The 12,928-nt window shown below is 37.1% G+C and overlaps 1 long non-coding RNA gene across 1 annotated transcript in view; it reads right to left on the bottom strand.

Moving 5' to 3' along the window:
- Positions 1-1,829: 1,829 nt before the first annotated feature.
- LOC102014163 overlaps positions 1,830-12,928 on the bottom strand; it is a 30,984-nt gene continuing 19,885 nt past the window's right edge. The window contains exons 3-6 of the long non-coding RNA XR_261671.1: positions 11,728-12,187; positions 9,095-9,178; positions 5,631-5,877; positions 1,830-1,912 (exon numbers count right to left, since the gene is read on the bottom strand). This is a non-coding gene — a long non-coding RNA (uncharacterized LOC102014163). The remainder of the gene's footprint in view (positions 1,913-5,630; positions 5,878-9,094; positions 9,179-11,727; positions 12,188-12,928) is intronic.

Here is a 12,928-nt window from a genome sequence, read left to right as displayed (position 1 = left end):
TAGCTCCAGTTCAATTTTACATCTTCACACATTGCCCTGTTAGGGGCTGTTGAGAGGGACTCTGTCTCTCATACATGACCTCCCAAGTTTTCCTTTGAAATCTCAATAGGAGTCTCAATGACTCTATAACTTTTGTTCCTACTGCCAGCATGAGCTACAACAGAGCTGGGAGAAATCAAGGCTGAAGGAGCATTTAAGTGTCGCAATGTCAACACAGGAAAATGAATTCCAGGGAAACTATTCCCTTAGTGATTCTGTGCTCGCAGGATGCTCCAGGGTTCTGTTCAGATAAAAGTTTGATATTTTTATTCCTTTCGAGCTCGTTGGTGTCGTCTGGCCAGTTCCTGAGATGCCCAAAAGGCATCTTTTCTACTGTTCCTATACAAAACTTTCGGCTTCTTTTTAACGACGTTAGTCTTTTCATTCTCCTTGGCCACAACTGTAAGTACACTCCTTTTCTGATAGAGTTGCAAATTTTTCGTATCTTTCTGCTATGTCTTCTGCTCCCAATTCTCACTTTAAATCTAGCTAAAAGTAGCCAATAATTCTCATGCTACAACCTGAATGCTGTGTTGCCTTAAAAATCTTTCTACCAGATTAATTAGTCTATCAATTATAAACTGAGCATGTTACATATTCACAGGGAATGGGTAAAATTATTTAGCAGAATATAACACATGGCCTCTAATCCAATTCTCATTAGAATATTCATTTTTGTCTGAACCCCAGTTGATGCAGTCTTTAGCATCAAAGTTTTTATCTGATCTTTGTGAGCTCCCACAAGAATTTCTGAATTAAAAATGCTCATAGAATTCTAAACTCTCTCACCTGCTTCTCTAAACTTTTCCAACTTCTTTTGTCATGTCTTCCCTCTTGCTACTACAGATATCTAACCATCATATTATTTTCCTCATTTTTATTGTAATTTAGAAATTTGAAAATAATAACTGTGCTATTACCCTATTAAAATGTTACCAAGTAAAAAAATAAAAATAAAAAAATAAAAATAAATAAAATGTTACCAATTGTACAGTATAGTCTTTAAATGTTTCATTATGGTTCTGTTTCCATGAGAAAACATTAAGAATTTAAACATACAATTTGAACATTTTTGATAATATACTTTAAATGTATTTTTATTCTAAAAATATTTATAATTTCAATTTTAATATTTTTTCTATGTTATTAATTTTATGTACTTCTTTAAGGACTTCAAATACAACTAATTTTAACATATAAATGTAAATAAGGATAGATCCATTCAGAAATTAATTCAAAATACAGGATGAATCAAAATTTTAAAGCCTAAAATTTTTGAAACAAATATACCTCCTCTTCTAGAAGTTCTACTGAAACTTTTGCTTGATCACCTTTTATCTATCTAGCAGCTTCTTTGCAGTGATACCTGTTATGGCTTATATCTAGATGCCCCTCCTAAAGTCTGATATGTTCATAGGTGGAGAATTTCAAAGGTGGCTGGATTAGCATATGTAAAAGCGGATTAAGAGCATGATACTACCATTTAGTGTGTGGATAATGGAAGCCCCTGAGTGTGAGTGGCACCAATCAATTGGTTAGTTGCTGCTGCTGCAGCCTACTGCTTTGCTGCCTTCTGCCTGCCCTGCCATGGACCATTTCTCCTCTGTGATGCCCTCTGCCACGGTGCCCTGACTTGGCGCCAGCTGACTATAAACTGAAATTTCTACAAATTATGAGCTAAATAAACCTTTCCTCCCTCAACTTGTGGGTGTCAGATATTTTGTTGCAATAATAACAAAAACAACTGAGACGGATTTCAGCACCAGAAGTGGGGTCATTGCTATGAGATTACCTGACCATAAGGTTCAGGAGCAGTTGCAACTGGAGAAGTTTGGAGAAGCCATCTGATTAAGCATTCCTGGAATCCTGTAAGCTGAACATGATGGGAGATTCTTGTCAGAGCTCAAAAGACCAGAATGCTAATAGAAGTGCTGCCAGTAAAGGCCAGCCTCCAAAGGTTCTTCTTGGGAAGGACTGCACTGACTGTTGGATTTTGTGCTGAGGCTGAGATTAAGTATGAGAGATGAACTTGGCGAAAGAAATTTCAAGGCAGTCTAATACTAGGGCAATTGAATGGTTACTGTTGGGGGTGTTTAACCAGAACTATATTGAAAATCAAGAATGATTTAAAAATTTTGAGATTGGACAGAAAGGGCACTCCAATAAACTTGCAGACTGCAAAGATGAAGCAGAGAACAACTCGGTTCTGAGAAGGAACGGAGCAATAGAAAAGATGGCCTGAGGACAACATAGGAACCAGCAAGACTACAGCCTTAGCAGCCTCAAAGTTGCAAAGATAATGACTTTGGTTTGACAAAAAAGACCTGAGAACCATGTTCCAAAATAGCAACTGCCTAGGAAAGTTGTTCCTCTGGCTTGGGTTCATATTGCTCAGTAATCCAGCTACTTAATCCCTACTGCCAAGAGAGAAGAAAGTCTGGCTATTGCTCCAGTGGGTGGAAGACTTTGCATGTTTCATGTGGTGCTGGTTTTAGGTACATGCTGAATGAGGAGTTGTGTAGTCAGGAAGGATTCCATCCAGATTTCAGAAGAAGGCCTGGGAGGCCAGGAAGTATGTCCCTGAGAGGGCCATGTGTGAAGCTGTGAGTGTGAAGCCAAAGGTATGGTAGAAACCCTCAAAAGCTGGACAAGGCAGGATCGTGGTTTGTCTGAGAAAAACCACAAGCAGTGAGCAAATCTAGCCCAAGAAGTAACCCATGGGAGCTGCAACCCGCAGCAGTGCTGCAGCCGTGGGACCCACTAAGCTCTCTGGAGGTCACATCCTGCCATAGATTGCTTCAGATGCTGGACATGGGATTACCGTATTTAATGTTTGCCTTGCTGAATTTTGGTGTTGTTTTGACCCTGTTCTTTTCTATCTTTCTATGTGTAGCTTTTGAAGTGGTAATGTTTAACGTGCCATTGTATGTTGGACTTTTTCAACTTTATTTTCAATCATACATGGTTTGAAGGCAGCGTTTGCTTAAATTTCAGAAAAGACTTTGCATTAGAACTTTGGCAACTCTTAGAGGTGGACTAAATTCATTATCCATAAAACGATGTGCATTTATCCCCTTTGGAGAGGAGCAGAATGTTGCATTCTGCATCTAGATATCCCCCCAAAACCTCATGTCATCATAAGTAGAAAATCGGAAGGTGGCTGGAGTAGACTGTGTGCATGTGGATTAAGAGTGTGATACTGGGATTAAGGGTGTGGATAATGGTGTCCCTATCCTGGTAAAGGGTTGCCCCTGTCAACAGGCATGTTGGTGCCGGTGCTTGCTGCATTGCTGCCTTCTGATTGCCATGTCTTAGATGGGTCTTCTCTGTGATGCCCTCTGCCCAGCCTCCTTGACTTGGAGCCAACTGACTATGAACTGAAACCTCTATAAACTGTGAGCTCAACAAACCTTTTCTCTTTTAATTTCTGAATGTCATATATTTTGTCCTAGCAACAAAAAATATAGCTAAAACATCATTACACATTATTTCATCTCCAAGTAACTAGTATCTGTTTATTATGTTTTTATCAAGGCTTTCTTAATTGGGATGGTTTATAAATTCCTGATTATCTGTATTTCACATTTTTTACTCTGTTTCTCTAGGTCTTAAATGTTAGGCTCCTTAAATTTATTTTAAATATATATCTCATTGAGATGTCATCTGCTCCTTCTTCTTTAGTTATGTTCTATCCATTAAGAATTTTGTAACTAACTTCAGTATGTATTCTCATCTGTTTATTAACAATATTCAAGCTTAATGACAACTTCTACCTAATATGTTCAAAATGTATCTCATTGTCTTTCTCAAATTCTGAGCCTATATTTTTTGTTTTGTTTAAGTCAAAGTTAATTTTACAGTTATTTTAAGAATAATATTTGGCTCCACTTTTACACTTCTTTCATATCCAATTGCCTTCTGAATCATTTTAAAATCCTTTCTAAATGCACTCTTTAAAATCTATGCTACCACATATTTTAATTCAGCTTTTTCAGATTGCCTGCTTCCTAACCAGCCTCCCTGCATCACATTTGTACTAGGAAAGACTGTATATTCTCCCCAAGATTATCAGAATAGCACTGTAAAACACATAATTCAATATAGCATTTCCAACATTGTAACATTTGGAGATACATATATTATATATTTGCAATGTCTCCACATAATCTCCTGAATTTATAAACTGTTTACTAATATAGGCATAAGAACTGAAAATAAACATACAGAGTACATTATAAAATTATTACTCATGTTAATGACTTCACACTGAATGTCTTTTTCAACTTTATTTTATGCAGTGTCCTACCCAGCCTCATGCTTATCTTCTCACATGCTTCTCACATCCTACTGCTGTAGACATCTTATCTACCATAAGTTCTTCTAGAAAATAAGTTAGCACACTCCAGTGCACAACCTAATCTGCTTAAGTCTGTACTGCCTGCTATTTTACAGCCCATGAATTAAGTATGCTTCTTCATTTTTTATTATAAAGAGAATTTTTAAAAACCAATAATAAAATAACAAATTTTTACATGGTCATAAAATAATGACAAATTTGCAACAGATTTATGGGGGCTGAAAGGCTAAAATATTTTTTCTTTAGTCTTTTATAGAAATGTTACCATTCTCTCTTCTAGAAACTTGACCCCTCTCTTCAGAGTCTAATTCCCTTGTTCTAGAATACAGTAGTTCTATGACTCACTAGTAACCAACAGATTATGATGAATTTGGGGCAGTATGATCCCTATGGCTTAATAAAAGAAGACCTTGCAATGCTCAGTATGTTTATGTAGTTGAAATGCTCAGCCTTCCACACTGAGCAGAGGATAAAACATTGAAAAAAAAAACCACCAATGATTCATTCCTTTTTGTATTATCTACTTCACAATGTAATCGTTAAGTTCTGATGTGCATCTGTACCTCCTCAGCTAAGATATTACATATTTACTGTTTTAAATATCCGTTTTAAAGCCTTGTAGTATTGGTGTTGGAAGCAGACAAAAAGACATGCTGTGTGATTCCATTTCTAAAAGTTCAGTAAAGGCAAAAGTAATTTCTTTGTAATCAGACTAGTGCTAACTCTTACAAAGGGGTAATTACTCAAAGGACATAATAAAGAGAATTCTGAGTTGCTGGTCATGTTACATTTCTTGGGCTGAGACACAATTACACGATTGTGCTTTTGTGACAATTCACTGAAGCTCATACATATGCTTTGTTTGATGTGATACTTCAGTTTTGAAAGAGTCCATTTTTAGGTACCAATTACTTGTCAGTGTGTGTATTAAGTGAAAAATATCTATGTAGCAAGACAGATTGAGCCACACAAAAAGGTTAGAAAGAAAAAAGGCATAAAAAGTCATATCACACAAAGATAATTTCACATAAATGAGCCACCTGACACTCCCATGTGCTAAGCCTAATACACAAATTCATGGAGAAACTTAAGAGGCAATATAGGTGGTTTCATGACCTATTCTTAGCACATCTAATCAATAAAAATATGGTTTGTTCTTGAATATACTGCATTAAGAAAATAATTTATAAGAAATTCCTGTTTATCTAGGGTAACAGGACATGAACATACTTACAATTCATTTATATCTTTCAGTTCTTGTAAAAACTTTTTTAACTCAGTGATGACTCAGCAATTTCTGGCCGCTTTGACCTCAGAAGACCCTTTTGCTCTTAGAGGCCTTCTCAGTTTTTGTACTTAAAGGATCCTTTAACTATGCTGAAAAAGTCCAGGCTCCGGTTATTTTCCATTAAACAGGTATAAAAGCTTCGATTTCGGCCTCTCTCGCTCTGCAGGCACCGAGTCTCCATTAGGTGCTTTTCCTAGCACATAAACCAAGGCTTCATCAAAATGCATCCCACTGGGTATAAAGAGTGTTTTTAACTTTCTAGAGAAAAATGTCTTTAGCGATGCCTCCTCTGTTCTTTTCCACATTTCTAGGTCACTTTCAAATTATTCTTTACAATCTATGGAGATCAATCAGCTGGCTTTTCTGATGAGCACACACTGCTAATCAGAGCAGCTCTGGTATATTTCCACTCTGTCGCTGCTGGCTGTTCACTCACCATTTTTTTTTTGACTAGGAACCTTTCTTTCTCACTCACAGGTCACTTAACATTTTCTTTGTGCTATTCTTCATAAAAATTTTTATATTAGAACTTGCCAGTTTAATTTTTCCACCTGTATGATTTTGATTTTGTCTGACTAAAAGCAACATAAACCTAGGTTAAGCTTTTTAGAAATAGAGAAATTATCATGTTAATAGTATCAAAATAAAAAATCATGATAGCTAATACTTGTTTACAGCTTTCTGCACAGTAGTATAACGATTTGCGTGCACATATTAATAATGATACTTGCACATTTGTATATTATCTAATCCCACAATTACATCCCACTGAAGTAGAAGCAGATATAGTTGCAAGTGAGGCAAAGCAGTTAAAGTGTTTACTGCAGAATCGTAATTAATGAGGGCATAAATAAGTAATTAAGTTTAGATCTTGTAAATCTTCTGCAAAATTTCCTATTTTATAACTACTGTTTTGATTTTGGTGACTTTTTTTTTTCTTTCATGCAATAGGTACATATATTCTTTCAAAAATATTTTTCATAAAATTTAAATCATTCCTTTCTAAAACTGTGTATCCTGCTGTTTTCACACAGCAGCATAACAATTTACTTATTTAATAAAAATTTTATTTTATTTTTATTTATCTTTTTAAATAAAAATTTTAAATTTAAAAAATTTTAGGATATTTGCAACCTGATACTTTCTTGGTTTTAAAACACTAAAGCAATGTTTCAAACTTTCAGCATCTAACAAGTACTTCCTTCCTTTACACATTACATGAGATCTCCTGTCAACTATTGGGTTAGCTTGGGAGAGACAGACTCGGCTTCATGTTTTCTCAATCCAGCTCCTGTGGTGGGTGCGCACTAGAGTAGCTGGACTCTAAAGACATTCATGTGCTCTTGAACTTCTGCTCAGATGGGAAAAGACACAACTGTTCGTATCAGACTGGAACATTTGTGCGTCACGTGGCTAATCCCGAAGTCAGTGATGTGAGGAAGCACAGCAAGCATGGGGAAGGAATGGATGATTGAAAACTCGTAACACAAGCTATCATGGTGCTCATTGGTAAATTGTAAGTAAAATGTATGCTTACTCCCTCTTCAAGCCTAATTAAATATTCCTAATTGCTCTCTAACACCAAAAGACTGTTAGTTTAAAAGACATCAGCTCCTCTACATAGCTAAAAGTGCAATGAAGACAGTTAACAATCAATAAGTATTCACTGAAAAATGGAAAGGAATTTTTTTGTTGTTGTCGCCTTTTTGAGACAGGGTCTCGCTATGCAGTTCGGGCTGACCTTGAGTTCACTTTGTAACCCAGGCCGGTCTCAAACTCACAACAATCCTGCTGTCTCAGCCTCCCGAGTGCTGGGATTACAGGCATGGGCCACCTTAGAAATTCTGCAACCTTAATAAGAAAATGTGACTTTACCCCCAACCTGGAAAACACTTCTTGATTGGTTCCCAGTTTTTCTGATTAAATAAACAGTTGTGTCTATTATTCTCCAGGAATTTGGCTCTGTCTTTCAGGATGTTCTCTTTGGCTGTAGCTAAAGAAAACCCTACAGGCATGCAGAGTAGCCTTCCTTAGCGAAGAACGCAATTCTCAGTCTTTTACCTATAAACAGAAAGTTGTGTACCAACATGTATTTTAAATGTAGAATACTTACAAATTTTTAAATCAATATAAGCAAAACTCTTAGTAATATAGTCACAAAATTTTAGGTAGATTTTGTTGTAGTTTGTTTTAATCCTAGTCACTGCTGTGTCCAAAACCATACTTGCAACTGTTTCTGAGACATGACCTCTCTCATTCACTTTCTACACTTAATTATAGGCTCTTTGAGTCTATTATTTGGTGTAATGGATAAAATTATGTTAGCAAATAAATGTCTGATTTTTAAGCTTTCCCACTTATGACAGCCTCAGCTGATGAATATATCAGTCTCCCATGAAAGCACAGAAGTACGGTCACATCTTTAAGAAACTGTACCCACATGGAAGTATTTACTGACATGCCTTTACTCCAATAAGGGTGAAGTCTATTTTTGACCATTATATCTTTTGTACGGTCTTTATTCCCATATTGTGCTTCTGTGAACACATCCTTGATTTGATTTATTTCATCTTTAAGTTTTACCTTAATTTGAGAAACTTACTAAATGGCGATGAAAGACAAATTCAGTTATTAGCTCTGCAGGTCTCTACTTCTTTTGCTAATTAAAAACTAACTTTTTCTTGTTGTTCTTCTTCATTCCTGAGCCCATTTCTTACATGGAATTCCTTTGCAAAAGGAATTCATGCTGATCGACTCATACTACCAACCTTTTGCTCAAAAATTAGAATCCATAGCTCAGTGTACTATGCACACGTTTCCCTTGCAAGTGATAATTTCACCAAATGTTTCATCATCCTGTGGATTTTCGAGATTCCTAAAGAAGTGTTCTTACTGCCTCTTCCTGTGCTTTTAGCTAATGCAACAGACTTCAGTGAAATTATGGCAGCATGCTGTTCACACACAGCAAATTCAACAATGAATTTTCTTTAAGTTAAACTGTGAAGATAAAAGCCTCAAATATTTTTTTTTTCTCTTGAGACAGGGTCTGTCTATGCAGTTCAGGCTGGGCTTGAACTCACAGTAGTGCTCCTGCCTCAGCCTCTGGAGCGCAGAGATTACAGGCGTGCACCACTATGCCTGATTTAACTATCAGTGTCTTAAATGACAAGTACTCCTTGTTAACGTCACAGGAGGGTGACTGGGAGAAAGGTTTATTTAAGCACTGCGGGACAAAGAAAGGGGAAAAGGTGCTTGCAACTGTGTCTGAAAAGGCACTCATTGTACTTTTAGTACATGTGAGATAATAATGTGAATTCATTAGTGATCTCATAGCTTTAGTCAGGGCAGTTACTTTTTCTGTCACTTGTCCTAAAATAACTCAACTAATTCGCTCTCTTAAGGAATCTTACCTTGATCTTAACAGCGTGTCTGAGGCTGAAGGTTCTCCTGTAAAGAGATCGCACGGGAATGGCACTTTGGAAATCTCACTGCACCTGCAGTGTGGAAGGGAAAGAGCACACTGAGTGGGGAAGAGCAGTTGCTAGGCCAGTGGAATCCAAAGAACAGAACACTGTAGTTTGAAACGAGCTGGAAGAGTTTGAGAAGAAGCGCTGAGACTACAGGCGTGTAAGAGTTGGATGAGTAAACTAAACAGTCAGAGCCGTTACTTAGCCATGTGGGTAAAGAAGAGTGACAGACCACAGCTGGTTGAAAGGGATGCGTGATTCTTGTTCTGTGAGTTGAACATGTGGTAGGATTAATGCACAGAATAGAAACACAAGAGTAGGTGTTTTCATTACAGAGAGGGAACGAGGGAGTGAGTACCAGAGCAGCCGTGAAGGGAAGAGGGAAGAGTAGATCAAAAGACACGAAGTACGGTAGTAAATACGTAAGATGAACAAGTAAATACACGGTGTGACATCCATAGTAAACAGGTATTATAGTCACAATTCTTGGCACACGTGTAAATTGTAGGTAGTTTGGCATGGGGTAAGGGAGTAAGGAATGTGTAATTATGTGAGATGATGAAACTTAATTTATTCCACTTTAATACCTAAGAAAATATAGTTTACTGTATACTATATATGGATCTTAAAATATTCTACACCTTAACCACAATAAAATTTATTTTAAAAATAGGTCTCAACTTAAAAATGAGTTAATTTTTAAACACGTGGAATGTCATGTGGCTTTAAGCCCTTGAAATGGTATTACCAAGCATACATAGGGCTGGACACTTGAAACCTAGAAAATAAGTCTTGCTAGGAAACACAAAGTCTTCTTTCCATTAAACATAGGCATGCATAAATTCTTAAAGGCTCTTCACGTTGCCTCCAATTATTTTAGACTGTTTTGATATTAGAAAAGCTGTAGGTGGAAGCCATTTTACACATCCAGAACTTTTCTCTCTTCAACAAGTTTGTAATGTCTTGTATAAGAGTAAATTCATTTGTACCCAATACAGCGGCTTAGGGTTGGTAAAGAGTTACTGAGACTCAGGCCTGGGGATTTAGCTCAGCGGCAAAAGTGCCTTCCTGGCAAGCGCAAGGTCGTGAGTTCGGTTCCCGATACCGAAGAAAAACAAAAACAAACAAAAAAAGAGTTACTGAGATTCATTTCATGAGTAAGTGAAGATTGTAAGCAGTACCAACCATCCAACGTTTTAACTTGAGGTTTTTTCTTTTCCTTTGATTTTAAATGTGATGTTTAAAGTCTTTCTTTCAGCCCTCAGCTGTGAATTCCGCCATTTTGCTGTGATCTTTTCTACGCATCTACTCACATAGAAATGACTCTTCCCAAGCAGCTCTAACCCCACCTTTCTCTACACTTAAAACTATAAAAGTAAATATATAAATCTTTTCCACACAACCTTTGTTCTTTCTGGCTACTTTGAAGCAAAACAATAACTACAAAATGGGAGATGGGAAAGTGCTTCATGGCCTAGAAGGAAAATTTTTAAAAACTATTTTATTCCTCAGTATGCAGCATAGACTTGTAGAAAGAAAACTATTAAGAATGGATTATGTATGCACAAGCAAACCTGATCACTTCCATAGGGGGTTAGGTTTCAGTTTTCACGATGACTTAAAGGAGTTGGAGGAATATTAAGATGTGACATCATTAACCCATGTAACATTTTTCACAAGTAGATAGCCTGTTCCGTTTATATAAGGAAAACATCTGCTGGGATGACTCACTTAAAAGCTATTTAACTCAAACAGTATAAGCAACTGCTTTGCTCACTGTTTATTGTCACAGCTGCATCGTGAACTGATAGTCCCAGGGACCCTGCCCGCAGACACGCAGAGACGTCCAAAGGGAGCTAGCCAGGCAGATAAGTTATGTTAAACTGGCCTCATCTGCAGGTCTCTGTCTGCATATCTTCTCAAAGCATATTGGCCCTTCACTGCCAAAATTTGATGTGATCGTTTGTCATGCAAATGCTCCATTTCTGGTTGCCAAAGATTGAAAAGACAATGACACCTGGAACCACAGCGTATTCATCAACGGCCCATTATGAAATGGGATCACGCTGGAGAGTGTGCAGGTGTTGATCTCCAACAGCTTTGTTCATGGAAATAAAATGATTGGGCGTGGAGCCATGTGTGCTTGTTTTAGCCTTTGCTTTTTCTTTTTTTTTCTTTTTAAATATCTAGTGGCATATTAAGCTTACACGGACTGTATTTTCATGGTTTCATTACCTTATAAATTCTTTTTCATGTGATTAAAATTGCAACAGGATGGATTTCTGACCTTACCAATTCTACAGAAAGACAGCAATTATAAAATGATTGACTCACGCTTAGGCCGTTGAACTAAATCTTCATATGGTCAACTCAGCTGCAGTGATCTTTCTACTTCTTGAAAGATTGGAAGATTTTTAGTAAATCAATTGAATATATTCTTGTAAACAGCATTTCCCAATTCCTTACCCCTCTATAGGCTATGTTTGTTTAATCTATTTTAAAATACCTGGTGTTTCACTGGTTTTCTGACTTCGGTTGTCTATCACGTCCCAAGGAATCCTTCCAGCCACACTTACCTACATTTTACTTCCCTGGTGGAATGATATGACGATTGCCAACGTTTATGCAGGCACAAAAGAAACTCTCGTTTCTCATCTTGATTTACAGTTCCCAGGAGCACGGCTCCTTTGCTTGGTGCTGCTGTCAGTCCAGTTCGCAAGACCGAGTGTCTCCTTGAAAGTCAGCGTGCAGACTACTGAAACTGCATATTGGCTTGTATCTTCCCAGATCAAGGAAAGGAAGCAGGAGTCAGAAAAGCAGTGTAAAGCACTCTGGTATTGTAATTTTTGCAGGGCCTCTGATATACTTTCAAGCTAAGTAAAACTTTTCTTTCAGTTTTATTAACAGCCTCTTCTCTTTCTGAGACTGAGATGTAAGTCCAGGGCAGCTAGTTTAAGGTCTTGTAGCCTTCAACACTTTTCTTATCATTCTTGGATTTTGTTAAAACGTAAGAACTCCATCCATGGCTGCTTCTTCCTGTACGATAAAGGAAATGCTCCCCAGTGTTTTGAAAATACATTTAACATTTGTAGACTTGCTACAAGTTTGCCACTTCTATCTAACATCTAGCATCAATTCATAAATTCAATAAATATTTATAGAATTTCTATTATTGGCTAAACATTTTTTTTTGGCTAAACTTTTAAATCAGTTTTTGATTACTTACGGTGCATTACGCATTGATTTATATTTGCTGAAATAAGATTGTTCTACGTGGCAGTTTGAAAAAAATTCTTAGTGTTTATTTGATCACTTTTTAGCAGAAAAAAAAGTAAATAGGACAGTGAAGTAAATGTGTCCTCAATATTGCATCTTAGTTCATGGGCAGTTTCTGGCATTTGCTTCTTTTGATCTTCCAAATCCCACCAAAGAACAGGAAGCTAGGGATCACAGCAAATACACTTTCTCAACAGATTCTCGCGGCAGGGCCATCACACCTCTGATGCGTTCCATGCAATTCTTTCTACCGCGTACAGAGAGTCTTGAGCTTCCACTTACTGACCTGTTTTCAAACTTTTTGAATAGCCTCAATTGGTCATCCAGCATTTTACTTCAGTATGTGAGAGGATATCACACCTACTGAACTGGCTTTTTGAACAGCTGCTGGAATCAGGGGTGAAAGGGGAAAAATTGTGCATCACAAGCTGTTACAGTCATTTTTCAGCCTCTGCTTTGTTACTATAATGCATGTTAGGGAGTCTCACAGGAGGACTAAAC

The sequence above is a fragment of the Chinchilla lanigera genome, unplaced genomic scaffold (genome assembly GCF_000276665.1).
Source record: "Chinchilla lanigera isolate Chin_1 unplaced genomic scaffold, ChiLan1.0 scaffold00034, whole genome shotgun sequence".
Classification (NCBI taxonomy): Eukaryota; Metazoa; Chordata; class Mammalia; order Rodentia; family Chinchillidae; genus Chinchilla; species Chinchilla lanigera.
The sequence above is the reverse complement of the archived record's forward strand: the minus strand, read 5'-3'. Positions and strand labels throughout refer to the sequence as shown.